At 60.4% G+C, this 14,104-nt stretch overlaps 1 protein-coding gene across 4 annotated transcripts in view; it reads right to left on the reverse strand.

The window, feature by feature from the left end:
* The window catches only part of RBFOX3 (RNA binding fox-1 homolog 3), a 389,725-nt gene that overhangs the window by 249,798 nt on the left and 125,823 nt on the right, over nucleotides 1-14,104 (reverse strand). The window lies entirely within an intron of this gene.

Here is a 14,104-nt window from a genome sequence, read left to right on the forward strand (position 1 = left end):
GTCGGTCCCGGGGAGGAACCAAACACCACCAGTTCTCCTGCCGGAGAGCAGCCGGCTCCGGTCTCCGCTCCCACGGGCAGTGATGCGGTGGCATCTGTCCGCCCGGCCAGGCACCTCCTAGGAGGAGCAGCAGGATGTTTGGCTGGCCTGTCACCCACTGCTGGCCTGCACCAGCAGCCTCTGCGGCTCACCACCTCTCATGGGTGAATCAGCCCACAGAAAACCCTATCCGCTGGGCTGCAATGTCACCAGCAGTGACCAGAGTCTGGGCACTCAGGTGACTTCGGAGACCACTCAGAACCCGAGGTCGCACCTGTGAGGCCCGCCAAGCCTCTGCTTGGCCTCATGCCCCACAAAGCAAGACAGAACTTTTACACTGTCTGGAAAGCCCAGGTGGGTTCCAAAGAGACAAACCCCGAACTCCTAGAACTCTAGCCGCGGAGGGGAAGGAGGCGCAGTGAGGCGCGGACGATGGAGGACCTCTTCGGGGGGCCGTCTACGGGTGCTGCGGGCAGGAGGGAGCCACACCGCAGACCGCAGAAGGAGCTCCCCACCCCGGGAGCCGGCTCCTCCCGCCTCCCGGGACGCAGAGACAGGACAGTGGGCTGTGGCGGTGCCAGGAGGCCAGGGGCTGGGGGCGCGGAGAGGGAGGGCTTACTGGGGGCAGAGCTTCAGTTTGGAAAGGTGAAGAAAGTTCTGGAGGTGGACGCTGGTGATGGTGGCCCAACAACGTGAGTGTATTCAACGCCCCTGAGCCTCACACTTAGAAATGATGAAAATGGTCATTTATGTTATGCATATTTCACCACAATTTCTTAAAAAGGAAGAAAGTCTCTGGGACGCCCCGTACATGGCACCCGGCGAGGGGTCAGCGGCTGATTCTCCCTCCCTACACACACACACACACACACACACACACACACACACACACTGTCAGGTTTTCCACGCTAAAAGTCAGCCAAGTTCTTTCTACAGCAAAAGAAGGGCACCTGCCCCCGATTTTTTCTCCACCAGATAATCTAGCGCAGCTTCCGGAGAAGGACCCCTGCTGTGCCCGGCCGAGCTGACACGAGGAGGCTTCTGGGAGCGAGAGCTGCTCAGCGCTGCTCACCGGGTACGACCAAGGGGCACACGGTGTGGGCCAGCCAGGCGCCGCCCACAGACGCCCACACCCGCGGCGGGCAGCCGGGCGTGTGGCTCAGGCCCCCACCGGCATCCCAGCTCCGGGGCGGTGTCTCGGCAAAGATCCAGAGGGGCCCTCCAAGGGGACAGACCTGAACTATGACGGGGAGAGATGGGAAGGGCTGTGCCGGGTGCCCACAGTGTCCCTGAAGTCTGGTGACATTGCACCCTGCTCAGAAGGAGACCTGAGTGAGAAGTCGCCCCGCACAACGTAGCACGGGGTCTGACGGAGGGTGCAGGCCTGGGGGCCGTGATCTGGCTCACCGGGGATGCAGAGATGTGTCGGGGTGGCAGGTTAAGGGTGATGCACATTTCTCTGTGCTGACTTGGCTCGGGTCACAGCCTGGTCCCCGACACTCCGGCTCTGACGTGCAGCGGTCACACCCGGTCCGCCACACAAACAGATCGGAAGAGCCCCCACCCACGGTGGGTGATCTGGCTGCTGGGGCCGAGGGACTGGACGGATCACGCATCGCCCGTCCTCTGATGCCCTGCATTCACAGACCCATTAACCCGCCATCTCCTTCTTCCTCACACCACTGCCCTGTGTCTATGGGCTGCGCTGCCACGTGTGTGTCTGTGTGTGCACGCGTGCAACCCTGTGTCTCAGCCATATGCTGCTGTCACTTTAGATGCTCGCGGGGATGATGTCCCCTCCCTGGGAGGCCTCCCCTGGTGACAGCACGCAGTCCCGTCCACACTGAACCATCCACAGGGAAAGCAAATGCGGCAGGCACCCCGCAAACACAGAATGCTGCCGCCAACCCGCCTCTGCGCTGCCCGTCTTCCTCCTGCAAATGGCAGCAGAGGGATTTCCAGAAAGCTCAGGCTGCCCCAGAGCTCCAGCACGGCCGGGACCCGTGTGAATGCAGGCTTCGTGGACAATGTCAGACCGGACCTTCCAAAGAGCCCAGCAAGCAACACGCGTGTGCCAGCTGTTAACCAAGGAGGCCTGTCTGTGAGCAGGCGTGTGCGTGTACACACGTGTGTGTGCGCATGGAACCCAGCGGCAGCCTGTGGCCCCTCGCACACAGCACATGCAGCTCTGCCACTTCAAGCCTCATGGTCTCAGGGAAGCCCCTAACCTCTGACCCTTGGTGTCCTCATCTCCATGTGGGGACAGGCGACTCACCCCATCCCCGCCCCGCATGAGCCCCCTCACGGGGCGACTTTGAGGGTCAGATGTGTTGGCAAAGAAGACTAAGCACCAAGGAGCGCGAAGGCGTGGCTGTTCTTGCGCAAGTCCGGGTGCCCCTGGCGCCCCAGCCCCTTCCGGCAGCGGACTCGCAAGGGATTAGCAGGTGTGTCTCCTTTTAGGCAAATCTGATGTTTAGAAGATGCGAAGCGGCTGATGATTCACTTCACAAACTTTCCCTTAACGCGGAAAGAGAACGATCCCAGGTGCATTCTAAATATCCTGCCATTAAAAAAAATAAATAACCTGTTGGGACGCCTGGGTGGCTCAGTGGGTTAAGCAGCTGCCTTCGGCTCAGGTCATGATCCCGGCGTCCTGGAATCGAGTCCCGCATCGGGCTCCTTGCTCGGCAGGGAGCCTGCTTCTCCCTCTGCTTCTGCCTGCCATTCTGTCCGCCTGTACTCGCTCTCTCTCCCTCTCTCTCTGATAAATAAATAAAATCTTAAAAAAAAAAAATAACCTGTTTACCTACAAGGTTGTTCAGAACACAGGCGCAGCACGGGGTCAGGGACTGACGTCACACGGCCCCGGCCAGCTGGGGACGGGCGGGAAGAGAGGGGGCCAGCGTCTCCAGGACGGCCCTGGCAGGCCCGGAGAGCCCCTTGGCCGTCTCGCCCCCAGCCCTTCCAGGCCCTCTCCTGACGCTCGGGAGGCCTCTGGGGACGGGGTCTCCGAGGGCAGAGCAATTCTCAGGCTGGCCCAGGAAAGCAGCGTGGCCCCCCCTCCGCCGCCAGACTTTCCTGGACAGCGCCCCGCTTCCCTCTTCTACTGACTGACTTGAATCCGTATTTTTCAGCTTCAGGGTTCATCTGAGCTCTGTGAGTCCTTCCAGCAAATCACTGAACCTGAGAGTGACTTCGGAACTCCTTGAACTCGAAGCTGCTGTCAGAAGTGAGGGTCACCTACTGTGCACAGCTGCCTCTCCGCCCTGCAGAGCGAGGCCCCCGCCCCGCTGGCCAAGCCCCAGGGACCTCTCCAGGCCCGCGTGCCACCCCCCCATCCAGTGACATCACCGGCCAGACCCTTGGCTCTGAAGAAAAAGCACAGTGTCAACAGCCCACGACCGGAAGTGACAGAAAACGCCTTGTTCAGACGTGAAGCCGCAGGTGCCACCCACACACGGCTGGCACCAAGACACCGGGCAGGGAGGCCACCAATGCCGAGGACATGGAGAATGCAGGTTCTCACCCCAACAAGGGGATCCAAGGACTTCCAAACCCTGTGCAGGCCACACAGACCCAGTGAGACAGCGTGGCTTCAGCATGTGGCCCCAGGCAGCACCAGCGTGCTTCCTCCTCCTCCTCCCTGGGGTGGGGCAGGGGCTACTCATCTGAGGCCAGAGGAGGGGAAAGAGAAGAAAGGGAGAAGACGCAGGAGAGAAAGTCGGCAGGACCCCAGAGAGGCCCACGAGGCCAGGCAGGCTGCAAGGACCTGGGCTCAGCTCTCCCTTTCTCCCTAGAGCCTCACCCCTGCGGCCGCCACCCCCCCTTGGCCACACCCCCCTGCACCCCTTCCCCTGACACCATTTTGGCTGCTCGCCACAGAATCACAGGTGCACCCCCCACACAGGGCTGGAATAATGAAAGACTGAAGGCGGCAGCAGCAAGCACGCCACTTTTCAAAGTGATGTGTCCGAGTGGAGCCACGTACCCCCACTTTATTGGGGTGTGCGGCCTGGACCTCAGGCACGGGGCTCTCCCAGGGGCCCCCCCTCCCCCCATGGGGGGCTTGGTGTGGGCAGTGAGCTGTCCAGACCCCACTCCACCAATGGTCACGCTCATCACGGATCCATCAAAGGCCACGGACGCCCTCGGGGGCCAAGTCGGGCATGGAGCCAGCTGTGCCCCATCAGCAGGACCGAGGAGGGAGTGTGTCTGCTGTCAGCCCTGCGGAGACGGGCCACCCAGGAGGGAGCCGGCAGGGAGACAGCAGGCCTACGGGGGCCTCAGGCATGCATCAGCACCGGCCTTGCTCTGGGCGAGGCTGGTGTGGAGCCCGGGGGATGCCAGGGGGAAGGGGTGGCCGGGGAGGCCGGGGGTCAGTCTCGGAATCCCTCTGAAGACAGGGAGGCCGAAGGAAGCCGGGGGGAGCAGCTGGGTGCAGGCTGGGGTGCACGCCGCCAAGGGCTCATCCCAGCAGCAGCCGCAGATGCCCGGTTTCCTTCTGAAGCCACTGGCCGTCCTCGCTGCCGACCTGGTCAGGACGCCTGCCCCTGCGGCACGTGTTCCAGCCCTCTTGACCTGTCCAGCCTCCCTGCCCCGGGGGTGGCAGTCCTGCTGGCTGTGCAGAGGACATCCCGGGGTGGACGGTAACCCCAGCTGCTGCAGATGACTCCGCCCGCCCAGGGTCCCTGCCCTCTCCCCACACACCTGTCCATGCAGCTGTCAGGCAGAAGTGCAGCCCTGGAAAGGTCCCCGGGGCCCAGCACTCGGGCTGGTCTACTCAGGCCAGGGGGACACGGGAGCCTTTGCCAGTGTCACAACTGAACACGGAGTGCAGCTGCTCCCCTATCTGGGCGCCCGAGCCAGGAACCGGGCCCCCCAGTTCCTCTCTCTCCACCTGCTGTGGACTGAACTGTCTCCCCAAAACTCTTATGCTGTTGCCTGCAGGGTCAGTATTTGGAGATGGGCCTTTGGGAAGGTCATTAAGGTTGACTGAGGTCACAAGGGTGGGGCCCTGACCCAGGAGGATTAGTGTCCTTGCAGGAAGCAGAGGGAATGCACAGAGGGAAGGCCACGTGGAAACACACGGCTGTCTCGTGCACACACTCCCTCACACGCACTCTTACACTCCCTCACACGCACTCTTACACTCCCTCACACGCACTCTTACACTCCCTCACACGCACTCTTACACACCCATGCACACAGGCACGCATTTCTTTGAGGCTGTTTGTCCAGTGGTTTCACAAAGGCGGCTGGTGGCTGGGGCACGTGACCCAGGACCCAGCGCTGAGCCTGCTGGCTGTGGCTGTGGCTGCTGTGGCTGCTGTGGCTGTTCAAGGACCACACTGTGTCCTGCAGGGCCCCCAGCGGCCGCATGCCACCCCTCCTCCTCTGATGGGAGTCCAGGTTACGTGTCCCACCTGGCCTGAACACAGGCGGCTGCAAGGCAGCCCCCGGGACATACCCTGCCCCCCTCCCCTCCCTCTCTGCCCCCGTAGGAGCTGCTCGCCCATGGAGACACTGCACGGACTACCCTGTATCCACAGTCAAGCTGGGAGCCCCAGCTGAGCTGGAGGGACACCTGGGACACCCGGGGACACCTATCACTGTGTGAGGCATGGGAGGAACACACACCATGGGGAAGCTGCAGGCACTGGTGGTGGTTCTCCCACACAGCTCCCCTGGCACCCTGACAGTCACCCTCCAGGACTGTGGCCACCCACGGCCCACCTCTCCTTGGCCAGCATCTGGGGCCATCCCCAGCTGGCCTCAACTGTCCCTTTGTCCCCCTTGCAGGGCTCCATTCCCCCCACACCACACCCAGAGGCCTGGCCGGGCTCCTGTTCACCCAAATCTCCCCTTGTTTTAGCAAGACCCACTCACAGAAGCCTCTCTGGTGGGCTTCATGATCAGGGACCGGGTTCCCTCCAAACGCGGTGACACCATCATCCACAGACCCCTGAGCGTGACCCATGATGTGTCAGACCCGTGGGGGCAGCTGATGGAACCTGGAACCAGGAAATGTTCCCATGCCCCAAGTTCCCACCCGCTCCCTCCCACCTTCCACCTCTGCCTGCCGGCAGCTCTCCCCCGGGGCCCTCCCCCAAGCGACAGTCCCCTTCCACTGTGGAGGCCACCAACCCTCACGCCTATGACACATACACACATGTGTGCTTGCACACACAGACACACACACACACGCACGCGCATGCTCCAGGGACAGTGGCCAGTGCCTGCTCCGTAACCACACCAAAGCCGGCAACCCACACCAAAACGCGGGGTATGGAGTAGGAGGCCAGTGGCCGTGGGGCTGGGTTCCCACACGCAGGGCCTGAGGTGCCCAGCCTGGACCGGTGAGCAGAGACGGCCTCCCGGGGCCACAGCCCACGTCAGCCTCCTCCCGGGCACCTGCCACACGGGGACCAGGACCTCCGTTTCATAGAGGACAGACTGAGGCCAGGAGGGTCCGAGTCTTGGGTCACACGCTTTGTGAGTGGGAGCCAGGGTTGGACTCCAGCTCTGTCTAGGCTCCAGAATTCATGATACCTTTTTTCTTTCTTTCTTTCTTTTTTTTTTCTTTCAGGAGGAAAGGGACGATTTAAAAATTCAATGTAGCCTTTGACCTAGATACCCATCCTCGTGATCCACCGCGGCCCAGTGCATGGATTCCCAGCCGTGGCCCAGGGGCTGGGCTCCGTGAGTCCAGAAGGGAGGGAGCACACCATCACCGCGCCCACCAGATGCTCCAGGAGGCGGCTGGGGGTGAACCCTGGTGTTTCGTCTGCTCCGGGAGCTGTGTGCACCAACTGGGTCTCCCCAGCCTGTACCCAAATGTCAGGGGCACTTCTGGCTTTGAAGCTGGTGTTTGGTTTCAGCCCAGCTGCTGGGAGAGCCAGAGGTTGGTTTGTTTGTTTGTTTGTTTGCAAAGGTAGGTCGGAATCAGGAGCATGAGCCCGTCTGAAACATCTTCTGAGAGGGGGGGAAAAAAAAGAGAGAGAGAAAAGTGGACAACAGCGGCTCAAGCGTGCCTGAAACCATTCACCGCACCAGCAGATGGAAAGCCACGTCCACACGAAGGAGACTTTCCAACCCATAGTTTATTTTACTGTCCTTCTGAAGGGGCTCTTAATCAGAAAGGTGATTTCAAAATCAAATACGCTTTCGAAAGTACTTTTGTTCCTACAGTATAAATATGAGTTATCCTATTCGATTCTCAACAAATATTATTTTTCATCTGCCAACAGACTCCCTCGGAAGAACACAGGGCATGAGGTCAGCACCGGCATGCGGACATGTGCACGAGGCACTACACCCGGACCGCGGCCCGGCCTCAGCCCGCGGACTCGCATTTGTAGGAAACATGGCGGCCACGTGTCAAAGATCAGAAATCCCTTGAGATCTGTAGCCAGAAGGACAGCTTGAAATTCCACCAAATCAAAGAATCGTTCTCTACGGCCATGTAGAAAGACTGAGTCAGGTCTGAGCCCATGATCACAAGTGTGAGCCCACGAACACGAGGGACACGTTCTGGGCCCCGATGACAGGAAGCAGGACACAGAACCGGTTCGAACACACAGCGGATTCCCGTTATTCAGGGAACGTACGCTCTACAAAGTCGCCCCAGACAGAGTTGGTGGATGGCAAACACGAACCACCATCCTGGGCAAACACGGACTCAGGGTCCAACAGGCCTCTGGTCAGGGTTTTGTCCCCTCGTCAGTACACGGCCACCTTTTCACCATGTCAAAGGGTCATCCGCATTCTTGTCCAGCCGTCACCCAATCCCCCCCCCGACCCCGGGCCTCCACCGCTCTACCGGCGGTCTCTGTGAACTCGGGGACTCTAGGGACCTCACGGAAGAGCAGTCCTATCGGATGTGTCCTTTGGTGACAGGCTGGCCGCTCAGCACCACGTCTTCCAGGCCCACCCATGTGGCCGGTGACAGGATGTCCTTTCTTCTCGAGGCCGAATAACATTCCACCGTGCGGATGGGCCACCCCAAGTTCATCCATCCCTACGTGGGGAGACTCACATCTCCTCAAGACCCCACTTTCGATTGTTCTGCAGAAGTGGAATGTGGAGCCCTGGGTGTTTTGTTTTCTCTTCCCGGGAGCACCCCCGTGGAGCCTCACTTCTTGGGCCACCGGAGCCCACTCGGCTCACTGAGGGGCTATTCACGAGCGTGCGAGGCTTCTAGGACGGCGAGGAGTCTGTCTGCGTTCGTTGCCAGAACATGCATTGAAGTGGTCACTCGTCGGCCTTTATTCACATGCAACCTGCTTGGCTCCAAAATGCTACCTTATTTGTTTGAAGTGGAAATAAAGGATAATTAATTAATCTGTTAATTATTCTTCCCTCCTTCCGACGAGCGCTGGTATCAAAGGCCCCGTGTCCCAGATGTGAAGGGAACAGATTCGTTTACTGATGAGGAACCAGGGAGATGCCCTAAGGCAGGGGAAGGAAAAAAATAGAAAAGCAAGCGTGGTACAAGCTTTCCAAAAGAGACCTAATTGGAATGATCCTAGAAATTCCACCGGCTCCTCTTCTACCAGAGACAAGTAGGTCTGTAGGACAGGCCCCACCACTGGCAAGGCAGGCTCCCTACAGATCTGTGCTTTAGGCTTAACTTGGTAAGCGTATAAAGGATGTCATTAAATAAAACATTCCGAACACCAGCATCGCTTTCGGGATCCCTCTCTCGCGGTCCCCACTCCACCCCTGCATTAATTAGCCTGCCTCATGCTCTGTCCCTCCAAGTGCACGTGGCAGGTCCCACATGGGAGACAGACACCTCCGACCTGTCAGCAGTGGCAAAGTCAGCAAGCCCGCCCGTCGGCCCGTGCTCCCACAGACAGATGGCAGGATGCCCAGGTGCGACCAGGCAAATGAGGAGCAGGTGCCCCAGCACACTCCCTCTCCCCTACCTCTGGGCCAGGACACCTGTGCCACAGCCCCACCCCCACCCCGGCTACCCAGGTGTTGCATTCACTGATGTGGGGACCTTCCCTAGGCAAGGTGTCTGGGAATGGCCCCAAATGTTCACACATTGGCATCTCCACCCCGTCATGGGACTTTGTAGAAATGGCGCGTAGGACCCGTCCCTGGGGCACAGGTTTGGCGATGTGACTGGCTTTGACCAGCGGGAGGTCACCAGATGTGATTCAAAGCACCTGTGTGCCATTCTGTCTGTGCCTCTACCATGGGCAGCAGAACACCCCCGGGAGCTGCTGCCCCACCCCTGGGACCTGGGCTGGCCCCACTCCGAGCAAGGGGCCAGGCTTGGTCAACCCACAGCTCGAAGCCAGCCCTGCCTGGATAAGCCGACACCCAGCCGACCTGCCGACGCAGCTGGAGATCTGGTTCAGAAAGTCACTAGACCTGAACGAGCAACTCCTGGTCGGTGGCCCCCAGCGGAAATACGGGGCTCTGGTGGCAACCGCTTCATCAGCCTATCAATACACCAGCCTGCTGTGTGTGCTTCTGTTCAAAGACGCTTCTTTAACTCACTGTTGCTGATTCATGAACATCGAGCTCATGAGGACCTGGGGGACCCGTGCCCCTCAACTCCGAAGATGGAAAAATCCGCAGCTGTCGAAAACACTAGAGCAGGCTAAACCCACGAAGCCAGTCAGAGTCTCCGGACCCCGCAGCAAGGTAAACATCCCCGCGCTTCCATCCCAGTGGGACAAAAGCGTCCGTGTTCCTCCTGCCGGCCGCTGCAGGCTCCGGCTGCGTGACCGCTGCCAGAGAGTGCAGACAGGCTGCTCCTGGCCTCCACGGGCTTCCAAGTTCTCGGTGCTTCCTCCACAGCTAGAGGGGAGAGTCTCGGCAGCCGCTCGCCTTCCTACCCGTCAGCAGGGGTACTGTGAGCGGGCGTGGGATCTGAGCACTGCAAAGTGGGAGCAACCCCAGCCTCCCTGGCAGGTGCTTGAATGGAGCTGGACCGGGCTCCTGAGTGCAGATCTTTGCAGAACCGCAGACTTCTCGCCACAGAGACCAGACTGCAAGGGAAGCGGTGCTAGCTTCTGGGTGACGTGGGCAGTAGGCAGCCCCATCCGCTCAGAAATCACAAAGTGGCCAGGGCCAGGAGTCAAAGAGCAGTGACAGCCCAACCTCACCGAAGAGCCCACAGAGGATTAATAGCTCATCTCCATCTTTATGAGCTCTGCTCCCGTCTGATGCTCCCGGGAGCATCCAGGAATTACATGAAAATTACAGGAATAGTGTGGGGCCCTCTGCTGTCCTTGGCACTCAGGGTTCTGGCCGTCGGGCTTTAGACAGGGGATTAGCCAGGAGGGCAAAGGGGCCCAGATATGTTCCGTATCTTACTTAGGAAACAGAGGATTAAAGTCGTGTTGCTTCAAATCCATATTAATCTGAACTTTAGGGAGCTCTCCCCTTGCTCAGGAGCACTGACAAGGAGAGAGCCGTTTCCGAGATGGGTTCTGGAGCCGCAGGGGTCAGGAAGGACTGAGCACCCGGGAGCCCTGGGGGGAGCGGTGAAACCCTCAATGGGCGTCGGCTGCTCCGACCAAGTGAGAATGCGAGAGCCAAGCCAAACGGCCCACGTGCCTGTCTACAGACAGAAGTGCGCACGAAGGGGGCATCTCTGTGTATGCAGGGCTCTTCTCCGAAAACAAAAGGGCGTGCGCTGCACAATCCCAAAGGCTCCCCAGGTTTCAACCCTGAACTTGTGCCCCTGGCTCCACACATACCAGCAAGGGCCACATTGCACCCCTGAAACAACCGACTCCTGCAAAGGCGACATTCCCTACTTCCCAGGCCCGGGAGGGAAGGAAGCAGGAAGAAGTGAGATGTGACCTGCACCTCCGACTTTTTCTGGCACCTGTGTAAAGTCTCTGTCCAGAGCCTCTGTCTCACCAGACACGGCCTAACGGGGGTTCAAGCCTGGCATGGCCACAGGGCAGCTTCGGGACCTCGGGCCAGTGGGTTCCCCTCTCTGGGGCTCACTGCACCCTCCACCTCATCGGGGAGGATCTGGGGTTAAATGAGTCCATTCAGAGGCAGTCCTCCAAGCTGTGCCCAGTGCAGTCGGCACACATGTCTGCTGGCCATCCAGGCTCAGATCCTGGGCCCCAGAAACCCGCTCTCAGGAGCCCACCTGCTCTGCCGGGTGCCAGCAGCCCCAGGAGCTCACGCCTGCAGGCTCCCTCCGCACAGACAACCCTTCCCACCCACGTGGCTCCTCCCTGACGGCCCTCACACCCTGAGGAGAGGCTCCCTGCCACCCTGCACGTCCCCCAGCCACCTCCCCCACACCCGGGCCCTGTGTACCCGGGAAGTGCAAAACAATTGTAATATTGTTCTGAGCCAAACATAATTAGGAAGGTAAATCTAGAACAACAGCTAAATCACATAATGCATTCCCAATCCAAGACGACGTCACTGGGGGATGTGTCAGGGTCTCGGGAGCTCCGCAGCACTGAAGTGACAGCCGTGCTCTCCCCTGGCTGTCTCCTGCTCCCCGCGCCCTCCCCTGCAGCCCGCTACAAGAGCAGAATGGGCTCCTGGCTTTCCCGGGGTCCACGTGGAGCTCCCTGTGCTGGGCGGGTACACACAGCAGACGGGTCCTTCTAGAAAAGCCGGCAACCACACACCCAGCAGGAAGCGGACGGGCAGCTGCCACATGCCGGCACTGCAGAGACGTGTGGGGTGGTGCTGTGGGGGGGCCCATGTAGGGGGAGGCAGTGCCTTGGTGGGGGGGGGGGATGGTGCCGGGGGTGGGGGGGGCAGCGCTCCCGCGAAGGCAGATCCCCGAGCAGCTGCCGGAGGCTATGCGGCAGTCCTCCTGACAGGCTAGGGAGGGAGAGAAATGTTCTGAAATGTGCGTGTGTGCATGAGTGTGTGTGTGCGTGCACACGTGTGTGCGGCGGCACAGAGGGGGATGGCTGTGTGCGTGCCTGAAGAAGAGCGGGGTCACGGAGGGGCCGGGCAGAGGCCGAGGGTGGCAGAGGGGACCCTCCAAGTCCATCTCCATGTGGCCAGAGGAGGGGACACGAGACACAGGTTCGGGTCACGCAAGGCAGGGGATCCAGAGGAAGAGAACGCAGCTCAGACTGGGCACAGAGGCGGGTCCCAGTCAGAGGTCTGGACTCCGGACCACCCCTGACGCTGAAGCTCAGCGACCCCTTTGGCGGCACCCCTCCTGCCACCCGGGGCCCCAGTGGCGCTTCTGCCTCCTGGGGGAAGGCAGGTGCAGGGAGCAGAACAGGACCCTGGCTGGACCCAGCCTCTTCTGCGCTGGCGCCCACCTTGGTTAGAAATGGAGGGTCCTGACGGCCCAGGCTGAACTGAAGTTGTGTTTTCTCTCACGGCCTGTGATGTGTGTGGCTTCACGCCTGCAGCCCCCACCCCAGCCACCCCTGGATTCCCTGCCCTGCTGCCCCCCACCAGCTCCGGCACACCTCCCGGGAGGCCTGCTGTGACCGTGGCTGGCTCCTAAGACCTCAGAGACAGATGGCCTTGACTGACAGCTGCCCACGCACACTGTTCATTCACAGCTCCGTCGGGGTGAGGGGGGACGACAGGGTTGCTCTGCCCAACCCCCACCCCTTCCCTTTCCTCCCTTGGCTCCACCAGAATCGCAAAGAGATGATTAAATAAATAATGAGCACCGGCGCGGGAGAGCCCCGGGCACCTCTGAACTGAAGCCACAACCCGCTGTTGTCCTCCATCACCTGCCACCGGGCTCTGGGGGCACGGCGGCAGCCCGGAATCGGGGACACCCCATTCCCAAACACAGTCTGGGGCAGAGGGGTGCGCCCTCTAAACGCCGCATCTCCCGGCACAGGGCGTCCTCAGAAGGCGTCTGGCCTGACTGTATTACCCTTTGAGGATCCGGAAAGCCATCCATTTGTTCCCACCCGCCAGCCACACCCATTCTTCTGCAACAAGCAAACCTGGGGAGACGCGGGGAGACGCACGCACACGCACCCCCAACACCAACCGGACTCCCAGAGAGCCGAAGGGACGTGACGTTTCAAAGGAAGCTCTGTGTTCCCGCATGGGGTGAGTGTCCGTGGTGCTCCCACTCTGCTGGCCCCTGACTGATCTACACCCACAGGCCCAGCCAGCCCGAATACACTGGGTTTTACGGGTTCTCTTTCCCTCTTTCCCTTTCCCCAGCCCCAACTGGCTCCTCCTCATGATAAAATTAAACGGAATAAAATCAGCCCCGTTTTTCACAGAAAGGTCTGGAAGGATCTGGAAGCAATCCATTTCCCCAGCTCTCCAAGATTAAATGATGAGCCAACGCCCCCCTGTGTATGGCTCGAGCCTCCCGGAGCAGAGGCACTCTGCTTCCTCCAGCTCATAATGCTAATCTGGTTCTCTGGGATCTCTGGAAACAGCTGGAAAAATCTGCCCCACACCACAGCACAGCCAGGCTCCACAGAGGTGGGCTCCTCTGCTCTCTGGGGCCTCCCATGTCCCCCTGCCTGGCCCAGGACCGTAACGGGCAGGCAGACTTGCTGGCCTGGAGGGCCGTCCAGGTTGGGGTTGGGGGAAGGATGCTCTTCTGGTGGGACCAGCGCCGTCTCCCTGCAAACTCGGAAACAGACTCATCCCCAGGATGCTCTCCTCCGGACTCTGGGACAGCCGGGGCTCTCACATGTACGCCCTCCGCCCTCCGGAGGGGAGGGGTATCCCTGGGCAGGAGCAGAGCCGCGGCCTGGGGAGGGAAGGCCAGGGGCGGAGGGAGGGCTGCGAGGCATCGCCCGGGAGCTCGCCTGCAGGGAGAATGAATGCGGACCGAGTCCCCACAGCTCAGGGCTCTGCTGTGCCCAGATGCGGGGCAGGGAGCCGGGGAAAGCTCTTTCTTTTCCTCCTCCCCAAACCACTGGCTTCCTTGCAAATTCCAGACTTCCCGTGATTTTAATTTTATGGTTCACATTTTCTGCCGGCAGAATCCCGGATGACAAGGTAGAAAGTCTGCCTTGATTAACTGTCCCTCTGGCGCTGAGGCAGGGCCCGGCATGACAAACAGCAGGAATAAAACCGAGAGAGGCTTGCGGCAGGCAATCGCGGGCCGGCAGTAAATCCC

The sequence above is a fragment of the Mustela nivalis genome (assembly GCF_964662115.1).
Source record: "Mustela nivalis genome assembly, chromosome: 17".
Lineage (NCBI taxonomy): Eukaryota > Metazoa > Chordata > Mammalia > Carnivora > Mustelidae > Mustela > Mustela nivalis.